This window comes from Urocitellus parryii (assembly GCF_045843805.1).
Source record: "Urocitellus parryii isolate mUroPar1 chromosome 16 unlocalized genomic scaffold, mUroPar1.hap1 SUPER_16_unloc_3, whole genome shotgun sequence".
NCBI classification, from domain to species: Eukaryota; Metazoa; Chordata; class Mammalia; order Rodentia; family Sciuridae; genus Urocitellus; species Urocitellus parryii.
The window spans coordinates 309,877-328,850 of record NW_027551781.1 but is presented as its reverse complement, the minus strand read 5'-3'; the positions used below and the strand labels follow the sequence as shown (position 1 = coordinate 328,850).

At 34.3% G+C, this 18,974-nt stretch overlaps 1 pseudogene; it reads right to left on the bottom strand.

Moving 5' to 3' along the window:
- Positions 1-7,206: 7,206 nt before the first annotated feature.
- LOC113178166 (uncharacterized) overlaps positions 7,207-18,974 on the bottom strand; it is a 29,811-nt pseudogene continuing 18,043 nt past the window's right edge.

Sequence of the window (18,974 nt, the reverse complement as noted above, 5' to 3'; positions counted from 1 at the left end):
AATAGAAGAAACCATCAAAAGACTACCAACTAAGAAAAGCCCAGGACCGGATGGGTATACAGCAGAGTTTTACAAAACCTTTAAAAAGGAACTAACACCAATACTTTTCAAGCTATTTCAGGAAATAGAAAAAGAGGGAGAACTTCCAAATTCATTCTACGAGGCCAACATCACCCTGATTCCGAAACCAGACAAAGACACTTCAAAGAAGGAAAACTACAGACCAATATCTCTAATGAACCTTGACGCAAAAATCCTCAATAAAATTCTGGCGAATCGGATTTAAATACATATCAAAAAAATTATACATCATGATCAAGTAGGATTCATCCCTGGGATGCAAGGCTGGTTTAATATAAGGAAATCAATAAATGTTATTCACCACATCAATAGACTTAAAAATAAGAACCATATGACCATCTCAATGGATGCAGAAAAAGCATTCGCCAAAGTACAGCATCCCTTTATGTTCAAAACGCTAGAAAAATTAGGGATAACAGGATCATACCTCAACATTGTAAAAGCAATCTATGATAAGCCACAGGCCAGCATCATTCTGAATGGAGAAAAATTGAAGGCATTCCCTCTAAGATCTGGTACAAGACAGGGATGCCCTCTCTCACCACTTCTGTTCAACATAGTCCTCGAAACACTGGCCAGAGCAATTAGACAGACAAAAGAAATTAAAGGCATAAAAATAGGAAAAGAAGAACTTAAATTATCACTATTTGCTGATGATATGATTCTATACCTAGCAGACCCAAAAGGGTCTACAAAGAAGCTATTAGAACTAATAAATGAATTCAGCAAAGTGGCAGGATATAAGATCAACACACATAAATCAAAGGCATTCCTGTATATCAGCGACAAATCCTCTGAAACAGAAATGAGGACAACTACTCCATTCACAATATCCCCCCAAAAAATAAAATACTTGGGAATCAACCTAACAAAAGAGGTGAAAGATTTATACAATGAAAATTACAGAACCCTAAAGAAAGATATAGAAGAAGACCTTAGAAGATGGAAAAATATACCCTGCTCATGGATAGGCAGAACCAACATCATCAAGATGGCGATATTACCAAAAGTTCTCTATAAGTTTAATGCAATGCCAATCAAAATCCCAGCAGCATTTCTTGTAGAAATAGATAAAAGAATCAAGAAATTCATATGGAATAATAAAAGACCCAGAATAGCAAAAACAATGCTAAGCAGGAAGTGTGAATCAGGCGGTATAGTGTTACCAGACTTCAAACTATACTACAGAGCAATAGTAACTAAAACAGCATGGTACTGGTACCAAAACAGGCGGGTGGACCAATGGTACAGAATAGAGGACACAGTAACCAACCCACAAAACTACAACTATCTTATATTTGATAAAGGGTCTAAAAGCATGCAATGGAGGAAGGATAGCATCTTCAACAAATGGTGCTGGGAAAACTGGAAATCCATTTGCATCAAAATGAATCTGAATCCCTATCTCTCGCCATGCACAAAAGTTAACTCAAAATGGATCAAGGAGCTTGATATTAAATCAGAGACACGGCATCTGATAGAAGAAAAAGTAGGGTATGATCTACATACTGTGGGATCGGGCTCCAAATTCCTCAATAGGACACCCATAGCACAAAAGTTAACAACTAGAATCAACAAATGGGACTTACTCAAACTAAAAAGTTTTTTCTCAGCAAAAGAAACAATAAGAGAGATAAACAGGGAGCCTACATCCTGGGAACAAATCTTTACTCCACACACTTCAGATAGAGCCCTAATATCCAGAGTATACAAAGAACTCAAAAAATTAGACAATAAGATAACAAATAACCCAATCAATAAATGGGCCAAGGACCTGAACAGACACTTCTCAGAGGAGGACATACAATCAATCAACAAGTACAGGAAAAAATGCTCACCATCGCTAGCAGTCAGAGAAATGCAAATCAAAACTACCCTAAGATACCATCTCACCCCAGTAAGATTGGCAGCCATTAGAAAATCAAACAACAATAAGTGCTGGAGAGGATGCGGGGAAAAGGGCACTCTTGTTCAAGGCTGGTGGGACTGCAAATTGGTGCAGCCAATTTGGAAAGCAGTATGGAGATTTCTTGGAAAGCTGGGAATGGAACCACCATTTGACCCAGCTATTCCCCCTTCTCGGTCTATTCCCCAAAGACCTAATAAGAGCATGCTACAGGGACACTGCTACATCGATGTTCATAGCAGCACAATTCACGATAGCAAGATTGTGGAATCAGCCTAGATGCCCTTCAATAGATGAATGGATAAAAAAAAATGTGGCATTTATACACAATGGAGTATTACTCTGCATTAAGAAATGACAAAATCATAGAATTTGGAGGGAAATGGATGGCATTAGAGCAGATTATGCTAAGTGAAGCTAGTCAATCTTTAAAAAATAAATACCAAATGACCCCTTTGCTATAAGGGGACTAAACAAGGAGGGTAGGGAAAAGTTTGAGAAGAAGATTTACATTAAACAGGGATGAGAGGTGGGAGGGAAAGGGAGTGAGAAGGGAAACCGCATGGAAATGGAAGGCGATCCTCAGGGTTATACAAAATGACATATAAGAGGAAAGGAGGGGTAAGACAAGATAATACAAATCGAAGAAATGATTTACAGTAGAAGGGGTAGAGAGAGAAAAGGGGACGGGAGGGGAGGGGAGGGGGGATAGTAGAGAATAGGACAGACAGCAGAATACATCAGACACTAGAAAGTCAATTTGTCAATCAATGGAAGGGTAACTGATGTGATACAGCAATCTGTATACGAGGTAAAATTGGGAGTTCATAACCTACTTGAAATAAACTGTGAAATATGATGTATTAAGAACTATGTAATGTTTTGAACGACCAACAATAAAAAAAAAAAACAATTAACAAATGGACTCAGTAACTGAACAGACAACTTCACAGAAGAAATATAAGCCATTAACAAATATATGAAAAAACATTCCACCTATATAACAATAAGGAAAATGTAAATCAAAATTACTTTTAAGATTTCATCTCACTTCAGTCAGAATGGCAATCATTAATAATACAGGCAACAATAAATGTTGGTGAGGTTGTGGGTGAAAAGGAACACTCACACATTGCTCATGAGATTGACTCCAAATTGGTGCAACCACCATGGAAAGCAGTATGGAGACGCCTTGAAAAACCAGAATGGAAACATCATTTGACCCAGATATCCCTCTCTTTGGACTATACCCAAAGGACTTAAAAGAGCATAAAGGACTTAAAGAGCATACTACAGGGACACAGCCACAACAATGTTTATAGCAGCACAATTCACAATAGATAAACCATAGAACCAAACTATGTTTCCTTCAACAGATGAAGGGATAAATAAAATGTGATATATATATAATTTCCCACACCAATGTAATATTACTTAGCTTTAAAGATGAATGAAAATATGCCATTTGGTGGTAAAAGGATATAGCTGAAAAATATCATGCTAAGTGAAATAAGCCCCCCCACACACTGACACTCACACACAAACAAAAAGGCAAAATGTTCTCTCTGATAAGTGTATGCTAATTCACAATGGGGCTGGGGAAGAATAGTTATTTAGATTAAGTAAAGAGGAGTGCAGGAAGGGGAATAATATGGGGATAGGAAGGATAATAGAATGAAACAGACATTACATATAATACATAATATATATAGATGCTAAAGCACTCAACAAGGGAGGGGAAGAGAATAGAAATTCAGTGAATTAGAAAAAGTTGGATTGAACTGAAGAAAAGGGAAATAGGAATACAAATGTCAGTAGAATGAATCAGACACAACTTATCAATGTTTATATAAAAATACACCACCAGGGAAGGTCCACACCATGTACACCTCAAAAATGGAATGCTAACTAAAATGAGTTTTACTCCATGTATAATATGTCAAAATTTGCTCTACTATCATGTATACCTAAAAAGAGTAAGACATTTTAAAAATGACAAGGGAAATTTTGTATATCAAGAAGGTTTGTGACTTAAAAACTCTTCAATGAATGGTAATGTCATTAAGGTTAAATAAAAGTATAAAAGAGTACCTTGAGCCCATAAAAACAAAATGGTAAATAGAGTTGCCCAAGTCAGTCTGTGCAACTAGCTATAATCACAAAATTTTTGGTTTACAACACTTTTCTATTTGTTTTACAAAGCAGCACAAGAACAATACTTACAAGTTGAGCAGACAGGAAACATTACATAGCAATGTTATGAATACTATGAATAGTGCTGTGGGCACTCAAAGAAAGCATTCTCAATTTCCTCCCCCATGCAATAAAAAATCATGCCGTTGAAAGATAAATTACTGATTAGATAACACATAAATGTGTTTGTGACATTCAGTATATGGGCAGCTGCTCAACTTGGCAGGTCAGATCCAATAGATAAGGAAGACAATCTCTTCAGACAAGACAGTGTTTCCTGGAGTAATACTATGAAAGCAAGAGAGAAAGCAAAAGTGAAAGACACAGGCAACTGTATTGCCAGACTAGGAACCTATGTACTGGGGAGTCCCAAAGAGCTTTTCAGGGTCCTGACTGGGAAGTGCTGGGCAGAGCATCCTCTCCAAAGGTGAGAGTCTGAAGTCTTGTTCTAAATTGTATTGAAAGTGAGGCTGAAAAATACAAGTTAGAACAAAGAAAATTTCATTCCAGTATCTTGCATGATCTGGTGATCCCCTGAAGAACACCAAGTCCTCCCAAGAACAGGTCATATCCTAGAGGAGGGAGTGATAGCCTTGAGATGATGAAATAAATTGTAATTCCAATGAGTGAGCCACTCAGCCAGATGCATTGAGAAATCAGCATTCTTTATCTATTTCATCAAGGATTGCAGACATCATTCAATCAAAAAAAAAAAAAAAAGAAAAAGGGAAGATCTTTAGTATTTTCCTTAGACCTCTAGGACTGAATTTTCCCTCCTGGCCTTATAAATAGTTTAAACTCTCTTATGTAAAAGGAAGCCAGTTTTCTGCATAAAATAATGCGGAGATAAGCAAGAAACCTTGATATTTACCCTTTGGAATAAAGAATGGTGTGAATATTATTCTCCTAGAACTTATCATTATATTTCAATATTTATTTTCCCCAATAAAGTTAAATGAAATGTTGGTGGGTGGTGTTTTGTTGACCCAAAAGGCTCACATATGAAGAGAATATTGTGTTTTTACTTTTTGAGCAGGACTTGTATTGAGAGTCTAGAGGTTTATTTCAATCAAAATTGTGTTTCTCTCTCTGTGGTGTCATGGGCTCTTGGAGTTTTAAGATCTGAGGAGGGACAGGATTAGTTTATAGTATCTTATAATTACTGGGTTGCAGAGGGTTCTGGGAGACCATGACATATGCTGTCTATCATATAATCCAATAAGTATAACAAACATTATATTGTAAATTATTAAGTAGAACCAAAGAGTCTACAAAATCAAAATATATAATGAAATAAAAAATATGTGGGCATAAATGCTCCTACAATATGTCTTTTTCTTTTTACAGTCATCATTTTACATGTTTCTAGTTACACATTTTTACTGGGTATCCAAAACTAAAGAAGTGGTCCCAAATTGTGATGATTTTCCTATACTAGTGGCGAGTATAGTCACCTCAGTGATGAAAGTCAGAATTCATGAGGAACTGCATGGTTTCTTCAGTCCAAGAGTCAGGATGGGCCTATGGACCATGTGGATTCCCCAAGAAACATTAAGACTATTTCCCCCTTCAGCAACCCTGCTTTATTGCCTGAATACCCACGTTGGCTCCTAGTCTCTTGGGTCTTTCTCCTCTCCCTGATTGGGAGCTTGTATAACTCTCCAGAGTTGTAGATCCCTTAGGGTGTACTGCTACTCTATAAGGTAAAATGTTAAACTCATAATTCAAACTAGGGATATCTGGGCATTATTTTAGTATTCCTAGGACCTTCCTATAACTGTCTTAATTATCCCATAATTACAAACAAGAGAGTATATAATTTACATAAATAATATTCTCCAAATAATACTTGATTAAACTTATGAAATAATTAGTGGAGACGTTATAGCATTATTTACCCAATAGAATGTTTTACTATTGCATCGATCCATTAGCAAAGTGAATAGTGGGAGATGTGTGAACTAATAACACCATTAAATGCATGACAAGGTTTACATTAAAAAATTCACACTTTATTTAGTAACAAATTGCATCTGTAATGAAATATAAGTAATAATGCTCTGTAAAAGGGGCATGGTGGACCATGCCATGATCCTAGGAACTTGAGAAGCTTTGTAAGCTTAAAGTCAGGCTCCATACCTTAGTCAGGCCCTATAAAACTTAGAAAAAGCAATCTCTAAATAAAAAAGAAAAATCTGAGGATGTGGTTTTCTGATTAAGTGTCCCTAAGTTTAAGAGGCTCTTAAAAATTTAAATTTTAAATTTCATATAAATCTTAAGAGACTTCTGAAATAATCAACTCTGAGTATTATTATTTCTCCAGTTGTGAAAAATGAGACTCTTTAGTAATTGTTGATTTATACTAAAATTATATCCTTTTAGGGATGCACAATTCTATACTTGTATTTCCTTATTTCTACAATATCAGCTAAAGATGTTAAGAAAATTTTCAGCAAATGTCAAAAGCAATTACCCATTTTGTACATTTAAATGTTTTTTTTCCACCTAGGTCCCAAATACTGCAAGGGATGGGCTATAGATAAGAAACTTACTACAATCTTTATATTTGTGAAGGTGTTTTTGTAAATATTTTGCTGTTATCTAAGGTACACACTTTGGACAAATTCTACTCCACATTTGCCACAGATATGAGGTCAGAAATTAAAAAATGTTGGAAATTTGAATACAGTCTTGGACACATTCTTTGGGTTTCTATATGCTATAAATCCTGCAGTGTTTAAAAAATGTTTGATCAATGGCCAAAAGCTTTCCAAAAATTTTTCTGCATGTCCTCTCACTCGTATGTATTCTGAGGTGCTGAGTAAGGTGTGAACAACTATTGGAGACTCTGTCACCTATTTTACATTTATATTATTTCTGTGCTATCATATCTCTGGTGTGAAATAGTGTTGAACTAGTATGAAATAGGGTTGATTCATCCTTAAAGACACTAATTCAATGTTTTCCTTGTAAAATTTCTCTCCAGTATAAAATCTATAATGTTTAGTAAGATGTGATCTTCAATATTAAAAGCTTTGCCATTCTTCACATTTATAGGACTTCTCTCGAGTACGGATTCTCTGGTGTCGAGTAAGTGATGATTGTTGATGAAAATCTTTGCCACATTCTCTACATTTGTAGGGCTTCTCTCCAGTGTAAATTCGCTGGTGCTGAGTAAGTGATGATATGCGATTAAAACTCTTGCCACACTCTTTACACTTGTAGGGCATCTCTCCAGTGTGGATTCGCTGGTGATGAGTAAGTGATGATTTTTGACTGAAACTTTTGCCACACACTGTACATTTAATGGCTTCTCTCCAGTGTGGACTCTCAGGTGCTGAGTAAGTACTATTTTTTGATTAAAACTTTTGCCACATTCTTTACAATTGTAGGGCTTCTCTCCAGTGTGGATTTTCTGGCGCTGAGTAAGTGATGATATGCGATTAAAACTCTTGCCACACTCTTCACACTTGTAGGGCTTCTCTCCAGTGTGGATTCGCTGGTGATGAGTAAGTGATGATTTTTTACTGAAACTTTTGCCACACACTGTACATTTGTAGGGCTTCTCTCCAGTGTGGATTCTCAGGTGCTGAGTAAGTACTATTTTTTGATTAAAACTTTTGCCACATTCTTTACATTTGTAGGGCTTCTCTCCAGTGTGGAATTGCTGGTGCTGAGTAAGTGATGATTTTTTACTGAAACTCTTGCCACACACTGTACATTTGTAGGGCTTCTCTCCAGTATGAATCCTGTTGTGGTAATAGAGATGTGAGTTTGTATTAAAACTTTTGCCACACACTTTACATTTGTAGGGCTTCTCTCCAGTATGAATACTTTTGTGCCAATTACGCTGTGAGATGCTATTAAAAGCTTTGCCACATTCTTTACAGCTCTATGGCTTCTCTCCACTGTGAATTCGCTGGTGCTGAGTAAGTGATGATATGTGATTAAAATTCTTGGCACACATTTTATATTTGTAGGGCTTCTCTCCAGTGTAAATCCTGTTGTGGCAATAGAGATGTGAGATGCTATTAAAAGCTTTGCCACACTCTTTACACTTTTAGGGCTTCTCTCCAGTGTGGATTCGCAGGTGATGAGTAAGTGATGATTTTTGACTGAAACTTTTGCCACACAATTTGCATTTGTAGGGCTTCTCTCCAGTATGAATCCTTTTGTGGCGATGAAGATGCGAGTTTGAATTAAAACTTTTTCCACACACTTTACATTTGTAGGGCTTTTCACCAGTATGAATCCTGTTGTGGCATTCAAGATTTGAGTTTCTATTAAAACTCTTGCCACACACTTTACATTTGTAGGGCTTCTCTCCAGTATTAATCCTGTTATGGCAATCAAGATGTGAACTTCTATTAAAACTTTTGCCACATACTTTACATTTGAAGGGCTTCTCTCCAGTATGAATTCTCTGGTAATTATTAAGGCTTGGTTTTTGATTGAAACCTTTGCAAAATTGTTTACATATGTAGGGCATCACTCCAGGGTGTGTCCACTGGTGACAAATAAGATTGGAGCTTTTATTAGACGTTTTGTCACATTCTTTGCATTTGCATGGCATATCTCCTGTATGAACACTGTGATGTTGACTAAAGTTCTTGAGTGCATTGCATACTTCACATTGGTAGGTCTTCTCTGCAGAATAAATTTTTTGGTGTTGAGTAAGGGTTGAAAAACTTTTTAAGGCTTTCCCACACTTTTTACATTTACAGGTCTCTCCTTCAGTATAAATCCTCTGATACTTAACAAGTTGTAACTTTTCACTAAAAGTTTTTTCACATTCTTTAAATTTGTAGAATTTATCACTGTCATAGTATCTGCTGTGTTTAAAAAATATATCAAAGCATTTGCTTGCTCAATATCTTCTATACTTATACGGCTCTCTTTCTCTATAAATTTTCTTGTATTAAGCAAGCTCTTAACTGTTGTTAAGAGCCCTTTCACATATCTTACACTTGCAGGTTTTGTCTTGGCTATTTTAATGAAATACTAGTTTTTGATGACTAAAGCAAGACTTTCCTACATTTTTCATCTTGGTAAATTTCCTTTAGACAAGGACTAGGAGTTCTATATATTCATAATTTTTATCACCAATGTAAATATACTGGTCATTACTCAGGGTAGAGACATGGCTTATTGTGTTACTTCTAGTATTAACTATACAGTGCACTTTCCAGAAATCTGTACCAGAATTGTCATTGAGAAATAGTGGGGAAGTAGAAACTTTGCTACACTTCATAATATTGTCCATTTGGGCACAAGGAGAAATTAATCTCTTGTTTCAGAAAAATGGATATTTTATAATGAAACTCCCAAAAGGATCACTTTTAGAAATATATTTTCTGTGCAAATGTTTGACTGGAATTTTAAATCAGAGCTACTTTTATAATTGGCCAAGTTAAAAACTGATGCATGGACTAGATTTCAAATTTTCCACATTGCTTTTCAGTTCAAAAATCTGCTGTGGATTTATTCTTAAAGACACATAAAACTCCTCAAAATAATTGGAATACATTTAATTTTTGTTTCAGATATTAATTGTCTCTGGTGTCTTTTGACCATAAAATTTTTATAATAAATAGGGACTACTGATTGATTTTGTGTATTATAATACAATTTTTGAACTTTACTCTCACCTATATTTTCCCATTGTTTTCTTGGTTGTAAATAGTCAATGTCACACTTTCCATATCTTCCCTCTCTCTCTTTTATTCCCTGCTCTGGTAATATTTCTTGAGGATGATGAGTAGTCATGGCTGTAATAAATAAAAATAACAAACATGTTTACTTACTGTACTAGGCTGAGTATATTTTGCAAACCTAAGAAGTTACAGCAAAAAATAACATCAGCAGGGGAGTGGATTATTAAATCCAAGTCCATTATTACTGTAAAAATATATAAATCAAATAAAAATACACACAGAAATTACTTTGAAGATTTTCCTAATCATCTTTGTGTTCACGGTATCCAAGCTGAGTACATTACTATAGAGAGTAATATAGTAGAGAAAAATACATTGTGTTACACAAAGATTTTCCTCCTTCTGAATATATTTTCAAAATCTACCAACTTTCTTCTGTTTCATTAAAGATAAAAATATGAAACATGTGAATATTTGGGGACTGTTCAAAAAGGTGTTCCTGCTTACCAACAACAACAACAACAAAAAAAAAACATGGCTAAATCAACTGTAAGCAAAGTTTTGAATCACTCAAAGGGAATAGTCAATGATCATTTAAAATGAGTTTACTGAACTGAACCAACAACAAAAAACAGAATAAAAATTAGTCAAGAATTGTTAACATTAATAAGCAGAAAATGTATGTTTAAAGACTTTCTTTAGAAAATGTCTGAAAGAGTCAGGGGTGGTTATACATAGCAACATAGGAGGTTGAGCTAGAGGATCAAAATTTGAAGGCCAAAATAAAAAATGCAAAGTGCTAAATCGCCCTTTAGTTCTCTTTCCAGTACTAATAAACACATCTCGGAAAATAGGAAAAATGAAACATCCAAGCAGCTCAGTTTTCTCCAAGTTGTAAAGACTCAAAGTAGGTTTTAATTCAAGTTTTAAAACTCAGAATACTGAGAGCATCCAAGAGAAAAAGATGGGTCAGCTAGAAATGTGCAACTATAAAATTGTGAAATCCTTAGTCAAAACTTCACAACACAGGAAGGAATTCGAGTCTATCTATATTCAAGGGATGAAAGAATAAAATTTCAAAAGAGAAGGAAAATGAAGACTTTAAACATATAAAAATACACACACTATTAATCAACACTGGATGTGTTCTCCAAAGAGTACTAAAGGTAATCCTTCATAATAAAATGTAAGTGCACAGCATCATAAGTCATATGAAATTTTAAACATTTCTTGGCAAAACAATTCTATTTTGTTGTAATGATGGGTCATAAAACATGTAATTTTGCAATAGAATTTGAAAGAAAAAAGCATAACAACAATACTGTCAATAAGCATATATACCTGTAAAAATAATATAATTTTAAAAGGACACATAAATATATTCAGTTTTTTAATAAAGTGAAGTCAAGCTGATACTCATACAAAATATGAGTAGTAGATTCTTCATTTTTAGAGTTTTTTTTTTGTAATTGCAAGATTACAAAATTCTGATCAAAACAAAAGTTGGATATCTGAATTAACTCTAAATATTGCAAGTGTAGGTAGTCTACAGGATATCTAAATCGAAGAACACACACATACTAAAAGCAAAAGAATATAATAATGACACATACAAAAGTGATCGAACAAAATCTGGGCTGTCTAAATTATATTACACAAAACATAGTTTAAAACAGTTATAGGACATAGAAAGCATTGTAAATTAAAAAAAAAACTTTGAAAAAGGGCAAAAGAGAGAAAAGTACCCTTTCCCTTAGGTTCTGAATTAAGAGTAAATACATTTGCTACGTACTTCATACTTCCCAAACACACAAAGAAAACACTGAGAGGGTTGAATAAAAAAAAAAAAAAAAAAACGCTGTCATACTAAGAGACATCATTCCCCACTTACTGAAAAGGGAAATACAGTGAAGCAAAATGGTAATTGCAAAGCATAAGAATTTGAAAATATTTTGAAACTACTATAGACATATAGAATCCCTGTTCTTAATCACAAGTGGGATATTATGCTGATTAGATCAATTTTATATATTAAAACAAAGGTTAATAAATATTTAAGTGATAGTTATTTTGTAACCAACATGGAATAAATATTTGAAGTCAAAAGTGGTAGGGATTTTCAAAAATCCCTAAATATGTGTCAGTTGATTGAACACTCTTGGGCATGCTGTTGTTCAAAATTGAAAGATTAAATTTAAAGATGTTTATACTACTTAAAGTTAACTAGAGGCTCCATGTAGTGTTCATCAACCTCCCATTGTTAAAAAAAATTCTTTGCAGAGAAATCTATCCTTTAAATTGTATGAATATCGCCCAAAATACCAATAAGACTATTTCCCTGCTAAAAAATATACTAAAAGTTACAGCATTCAATTGTAAATGCAGACATGGAGTCAGGTAGATGGAGTTCTTAGTTAGTGTGGCAATAAGCCCTCAAATCAATAGCAAATTAAAAACATTGCACACCAGAGTTGTTACATTGTTATTCAACAGAGCCATCATGGGGGACACAAACCAAATATCCCTTGAAAAGAACAATGAGCCATATTGGAATATAGAAACTATAGAACTTTGAAGTCAAAGAATTTATTCTAATTATATATTTTAAAAAATGTATGTACACTAGGTTAACTGAAATGTCACAGAAAGAATACTGCAGAATTCTACGAACATGATATCTCTAAACTAAAAAAGAAACTTTCTAAATAAAAGAGATTAGTTTTGTGATGAGGAGATAGAAATGAGCCCTTGCTTCCTAGGCCTTTTTTTTTTTGAGATGTAAACTTTGTAGAGATATATTGCACAACAATTTGAATTACTGTTACGGAATTGTATATTTAAAATTTTGGAGACAGTAAGTTTTACTGTGTGGTTTTGATTACAATGAAAATTAAAAGAAAGATAATTGCAACATTTCTCAAAGCTATATAAAAATAATGTGGTCTTTATCCTATAAATAAGAACAAGCTCATCAATATACAAATGATGAGCATGCATGGAATCTCAACTACTAGGAAGTCTGAGGAAAGTGAATTGCAAATTCTAGACATCTTCAATAACTTAATGAGACTCTCTCTCCAAATATGAGTGAAAAGGAGCTTTGGGTGTAGTTCAGCATGAGAGTATCACTGCCATCAATCCCCATTACACTTATACATAGAAAACTTCAAGTTTGAAGTACATGGGCAGAATAAATACCAATCAAGATAAAATACAAAAGTTATGGACAAAAGAGACTTAATATTTATACAAGCAAAAGCACATATAATATTATTGATAATGCAAAGAAGAATCATGTATATCTTAGTTTGTGAAGCAATTAACTGATATGAGGAACCCCAGTCTATAACATGGATCCTGCTGTACACAATGAAAAAAAGAAAAAGAAAACAACCAAATTGTAAATATCCACAGATGTATTATTTTACAGATCCTCTAACTCAAATAAAACTTACACCATCTCTCAAAACAGCAGTCTTTGTCCAACTTGACATTCATTCCATGGCAGATAATTTCACAGAAAATCCATTACACATATCAGAAAGAACACTGATAAGAAAATGTTAGTGAAAAAATGTACAAATAAGATTAGAGAAACTGACTTATGATACGAATGTATTACAATGGGTGGACCTAGACGTCTCCAGAAATGTGAAAAACTTTCCTGCAAATAATAGAAGAAGGGCTGGAGGTGTAGAGTAGTGTTAGAGTGCTTGTCTAGCATATGTGAGGCCCTGGGTTCAATTCTCAGCACCATATATGGATAAATAGGAAATTCATTAATAACTAAAAATAATTTTTAAATTATGGAAGAGCTGTCAGATAATATTGACACTCACAAGGCAAAGGGAGTGTTTTGTTGTTCATTTGAATGTATGGAGGAAAAGCAGGATACTATATAATTTTAAAGCACAAAACACAGCACAGGTTTTGCTATAATAACAAGAGAAAGAATTCAAAGCATCTCAAAAATATTTTCTGCTGGATAATATCTCAATGAAACTTTTTGAAGTTAGGCTTCTTCATCTACCTCAACTATGTCATCTGCTATATGTGGGCCACAGGATTTGACATCACTGCATTCCTCTAAGTCAACCATATGTCAAGTGAAAGGATATATCTCATGCCCCTAAAGGAAAACATTAAGGATGAAAATAAACATCATTAACATTTTCTTTTCAGCACCAAGAACTACCCCATCTTCCTTATTGAAAGCATAAACCTGCAACACATTCTTGTGGAGAAGTTCCCAAAAGATATACTTCAAGGGAAGAAAACTAAATAATGATAATTAGGAATTTTGAAGGAAAGTTATGCTCACCCACAAAGACTAGGTTGCTGTAGTTCTCCAACATCACTTCTCTATATAAATTCTGCTGAGCAGGGTCCAGGCATTCCCATTCTTCCTCAGAAAAATCAATAGCCACATCCCCAAATGTCAATGGCTCCTGAAATAAAAATTGTTAGATCAAAAGAACATGGACCAAACCATTATTCAGTTTTTAATTTGAATTAAGAGTTTGTAGAAGTGACTGTCATGTAGGAGAGTGACTTTAATTATGTAATAAGATATTTTCCATTATCTAATTCAGAGGAAAATACATAAGTCCAAAAAGAGTATATATATTCCATATCAGAGTGAAGTGACGGATATATACCATAACCCAAGCACTGAATAAAAGCCCAACTCCTAACTTTTGTGCCATGAGTGAATGTGAAATTTGGTGGACATTCCAGATGCAAATGAGACTTGTCAAAGATATTCTCATAAGGAGATTGTGCACAAGGGAGACAAAAAAACTGGTAAATAAGCTTTTGAAAACACTCTGGATCCTATTCTCTCTGCTTTCTATCCATGAGATAGATTGAGATACCCCATACAATTAGTTTCAAGTATCATCCATGACACATTCCCAATGTGTAAAATATTCATAAAATATTAATGTTTGGAGACATGTAAAGTGACACTTCTACCTTGTGAAAAGAAAAACTTGAAATATTTCAAGTTCTATAAGCAGTTCAATGAGTGAATCAATTTGGTACAATAGAGTGAACAATGGGCTACAGAAGACTTCAAGGAGGAGATTAAAAAATTCTTAGAGGTAAATAAGAACATAGACACAACATATCAAAATCTCTTGTACACTATGAAAGCAGTACTAGGAGGAAACTTCATTGCATGGAGTTCATTCCTTAAAAGAAGAAAAAGTCAATAATTGATCTCATACTTCATCTCAAAGCCCTAGAAGAACAACCCAACAGCAAAAGCAGTAGAAGGCAAGAAATAAGTGAAATTACAACTGAAATTGAATTAAAAGAAACAAAATTAAACCTTGACAAAAAGTTGGTTCTCTGACAGATCCCTGGCTATGCTAATGAAAAGAAGGAGAGAGAAAATTCAAATTACCAGCATACATGATGAAAAAGGCAATATCCCAACAGACACTACAGAAATAGAGAGGATATTTAGAAATTATCTTGAAAAGGTATACCCCAATAAAATAGAAGACATTGAACGCACCAACAAATTTCTTAAGTCATATGATATGCCCAGATTTAATAAGGAAACATACACAATTTAAACAGACCAATATTAAATGATGAAATACAAGATACCATCAGAAGCTTATGAACCAAGAAAAGCCCAGGCCCAGATGGATACACTGCCAAGTTAAACAAGACATTTAAAGAAGAAATTCAAAATACCAATATTCTTCAATTTATTTCAGAAAATACAGAAAGAAGCAGCACTTCCAAACTCATTCAATGAGGCCAATATCACCCTGATTCCCAAACCAGGCAGGGACAAATGAAAGAAAGAAAACTTCAGGCCAATATCTCTAATGAACATAGATGCAAAAAATCTGAATAAAATTCTGGCATATTAAATACAAAAACATATTAAAAAGGTCGGGAACCAAGATCAAATTTGGTTTGTCCAGGAATACAGGGTTGGTTCAACGTATAGAAATCAATAAAGGTAATTCATCACATCAATAGACTTAAAAATAAGAATCATATGATCATCTCAAGAGACACAGAAAAAACATTTGACAAAATACAGCACCCTTTCATGTTCAAAAAAATAGAAAAAGTTGAGACAACAGGAACATACCTCAACATCATACATGCTCTCTACATTAAGCCTAAGGCCAACATCATTCTAAAGGGAGAAAAACTAAAGGCATTCCCTCTAAAAACTGGAACAAGACAGGTGTGCTCTCTCTCACCATTTCTATTCAACATATTTCTTGAAACACTGGCCAGAGCAATTAGACAGATGAAAGAAATTTAAAAAAATAACTACAGGAAAAGAACTTAAATTAGCACTATTTGCTGGAAATACAATTCTATACCTAGAAGACCCAAAAAGCACCACCAGAAAACTTCTAGAACTAAAAAAAGAATTCAGCAAAGCAGCAGGATATAAAATTAACACACATTAAAAAAAGGTATTTCTGTATATCAGTGACAAAGCCTCAAGAAGGAAATAAGAAAATCTACCCCATTTACAGTAACTTCAAAAAAAAAAAAAAGAAAACATAAGATACTTGGGAATCCACTTAACAAAAGATGTGAAAGATCTATACAAGGAAACCTACAGAACCCTAAAGAAAGAAATCAAATAAGACCTTAGAAGATGGAAAGATCTACCTTACTCTTGCACAGGCAGAATTAATATTATCAAAACGACCATACAACCTAAAGCATTATACTGATATAATGCAATTCTGATCAAAAACCCAATGACATTTATCATAGAAATAGAAAAAATCAATCTTGAAATTCTTCTGGAAAAATAAGAATCCCAGAATATCTAAAGCAATTATAATAAGCAGGAAGAGCAAAGCAGATGGGTGGTATCACTATACCAGACCTTAAACTATACTACAGAGCAATATATACAAAAACATCATGGTATTGGCACTAAAACAGGCTGGTAGACCAATGGAACAGAATAGAGGACACATAGACTAACTCACAAAATTACAATTATCTTATATTAGACAAAGGTGCCAAGAATATGCATTGGAGAAAAGATAGCCTCTTCAACAAACAGTACTGCGAAAAGTGGACATCCATTTTCAAAAAAGGAAATTAAAACCGTAACTCTCATTATGCACAAAACTCAACTCAAAGTGGATCAAGGACCTATGATTTAAACCAGAGACTCTGCTTCTAATAGAAGAAAAAGTAGGCCATAATCTTCACCACATGGGGCTAAGCCGCCCCAACTTCCTTAATAAGATACCTATAGCACAAGAATTAAAACCAAGAATCAACAAATGGAATGGATTCAAACTAAAAATTTTTTTCAGAAAAAAAATCTGAGGTGAACAGACAGCCTACATCCTTGGAGTAGATTTTTACCCCTCACACATGAGACAGAGAACTAATACCTAGTATATAAAGAACTCAAAATGCTAAGCACCAAAAAACCAATAATCCAATCAACAAAATGGCCAGGAACCTGAACAGACACTTTTCAGAAAATGATGTACAATCAACAAATATTTTTTTTAAAAACGTTCATCATCTCTTGCAATTAGAGAAATGCAAATCAAAAACAATCTAAGATATCATCTCACTCCAGTCAGAATGGCACCTATCATAAAGACAAACAACAAGTGTTGGCAAGGATGTTGGGGAAAAGGCACACTCATACACTGCTGGTGGGACTGCAAATTGGTGCAAACAACATGGAAAACTGTATAGAGATTCCTTTGAAATCTGGGAATTAAAACACCATTTCACCCAGCTATTCCTCTTCTCAGACTATTCTCAAAGGACTTGAAAACAGCATACTACAGGGTCACAGCCATGTCAATGTTTATAGGAGCACAATGCAGAATAGCAAACTGTGGAGCCAACCCAGATGCCCTTCAGTGGATGAATGGATAAAAATAATGTGGCATATATACACAATGCAATTTAACTCAGCAATAATAAAATCATGGCAATTGCATGTAAATGTATGGTATTGGAGAAGTGAAGTTAGGCAAACCCCCAAAAAAATGTTGAATGGTTTCTCTGATATAAGGAGGCTGACTATAGTGGGGTAGGGAGGGGGAGCATGGGAGGAACATATGAATTCTACATAGGGCAGAGGGGTTGGAGTGGAGGGGAAGAGGCAAGGGATTAGCAATGATTGTGGAATGTGATGACACCATTATCCAAAGTACATGTATAAAGACACAAATTGGTGCCAACATACCTCATATACAACCAGTGATATGAAAAATTGTGATATATGTGTGTGTGTGTGTGTGTGTGTGTGTTTGTATTAAGAGTTGTATTGCAGAAAGAAATGAGTACATATATAATGGCATAAATTAGCATGAATATACTTTCTATACAGGGATACGAAAAATTGTGCTCTATGTGTGTAATAAGAATTGTAATGCATTCCACTGTTGTCATGTATTTAAAAAAATAAATAAATTTTTTAAAAAGAAAGGTATTGAAACCCATTGTGGACACTATAAGCCTACATGGCTATATATCTCAAAACATAGAGCTAGAAGGGAAGATGCATGAACAACATGAGAAACCAAGAAAGAATGTGCAAAAAACAAAGATGCTACATTATTAGAATCCATGGTCAGAATAGCAGGGTAAATGAGATAAGGTACATAATTTTCTGTGAATTAGAGAATGATATGAGAGCAAATACAGGCAGCAAAGAATCATTTTGATAAAGAGCTACATAAGCAATTACAGAAAGCAAAAGATTCCTTCAATAAGGAGATAGAGATTTTGATAAAAAAACAACAGAACCATGAAATGAAGGAAACAGTAAACGAAATTAAGAACTCAATAGGAAGCATCTCTAACAGAACAGATCACTTGGAAGGCAGAACCTCTGACATCGAATGCAAAATATATAATCTTGAAAAAATAAAGTTGACCCCAGTGAAGATGGTAAGAAACCATGAGCAGAAGATTCAAGAATTGTGAGATAATATGAAAAGACCAAATTTAACAACTATTGGGATAGATGAAGGCATAGAGGTCTAAACTACAGAAATGGACAATCTATTCAATAAAATAATACCAGGAAAATTTCCAAACATGTAGGGTGAATTGGGAAATCAAATACAAGGATCATATAGGACACCAAATGAACAAGATCACTACAG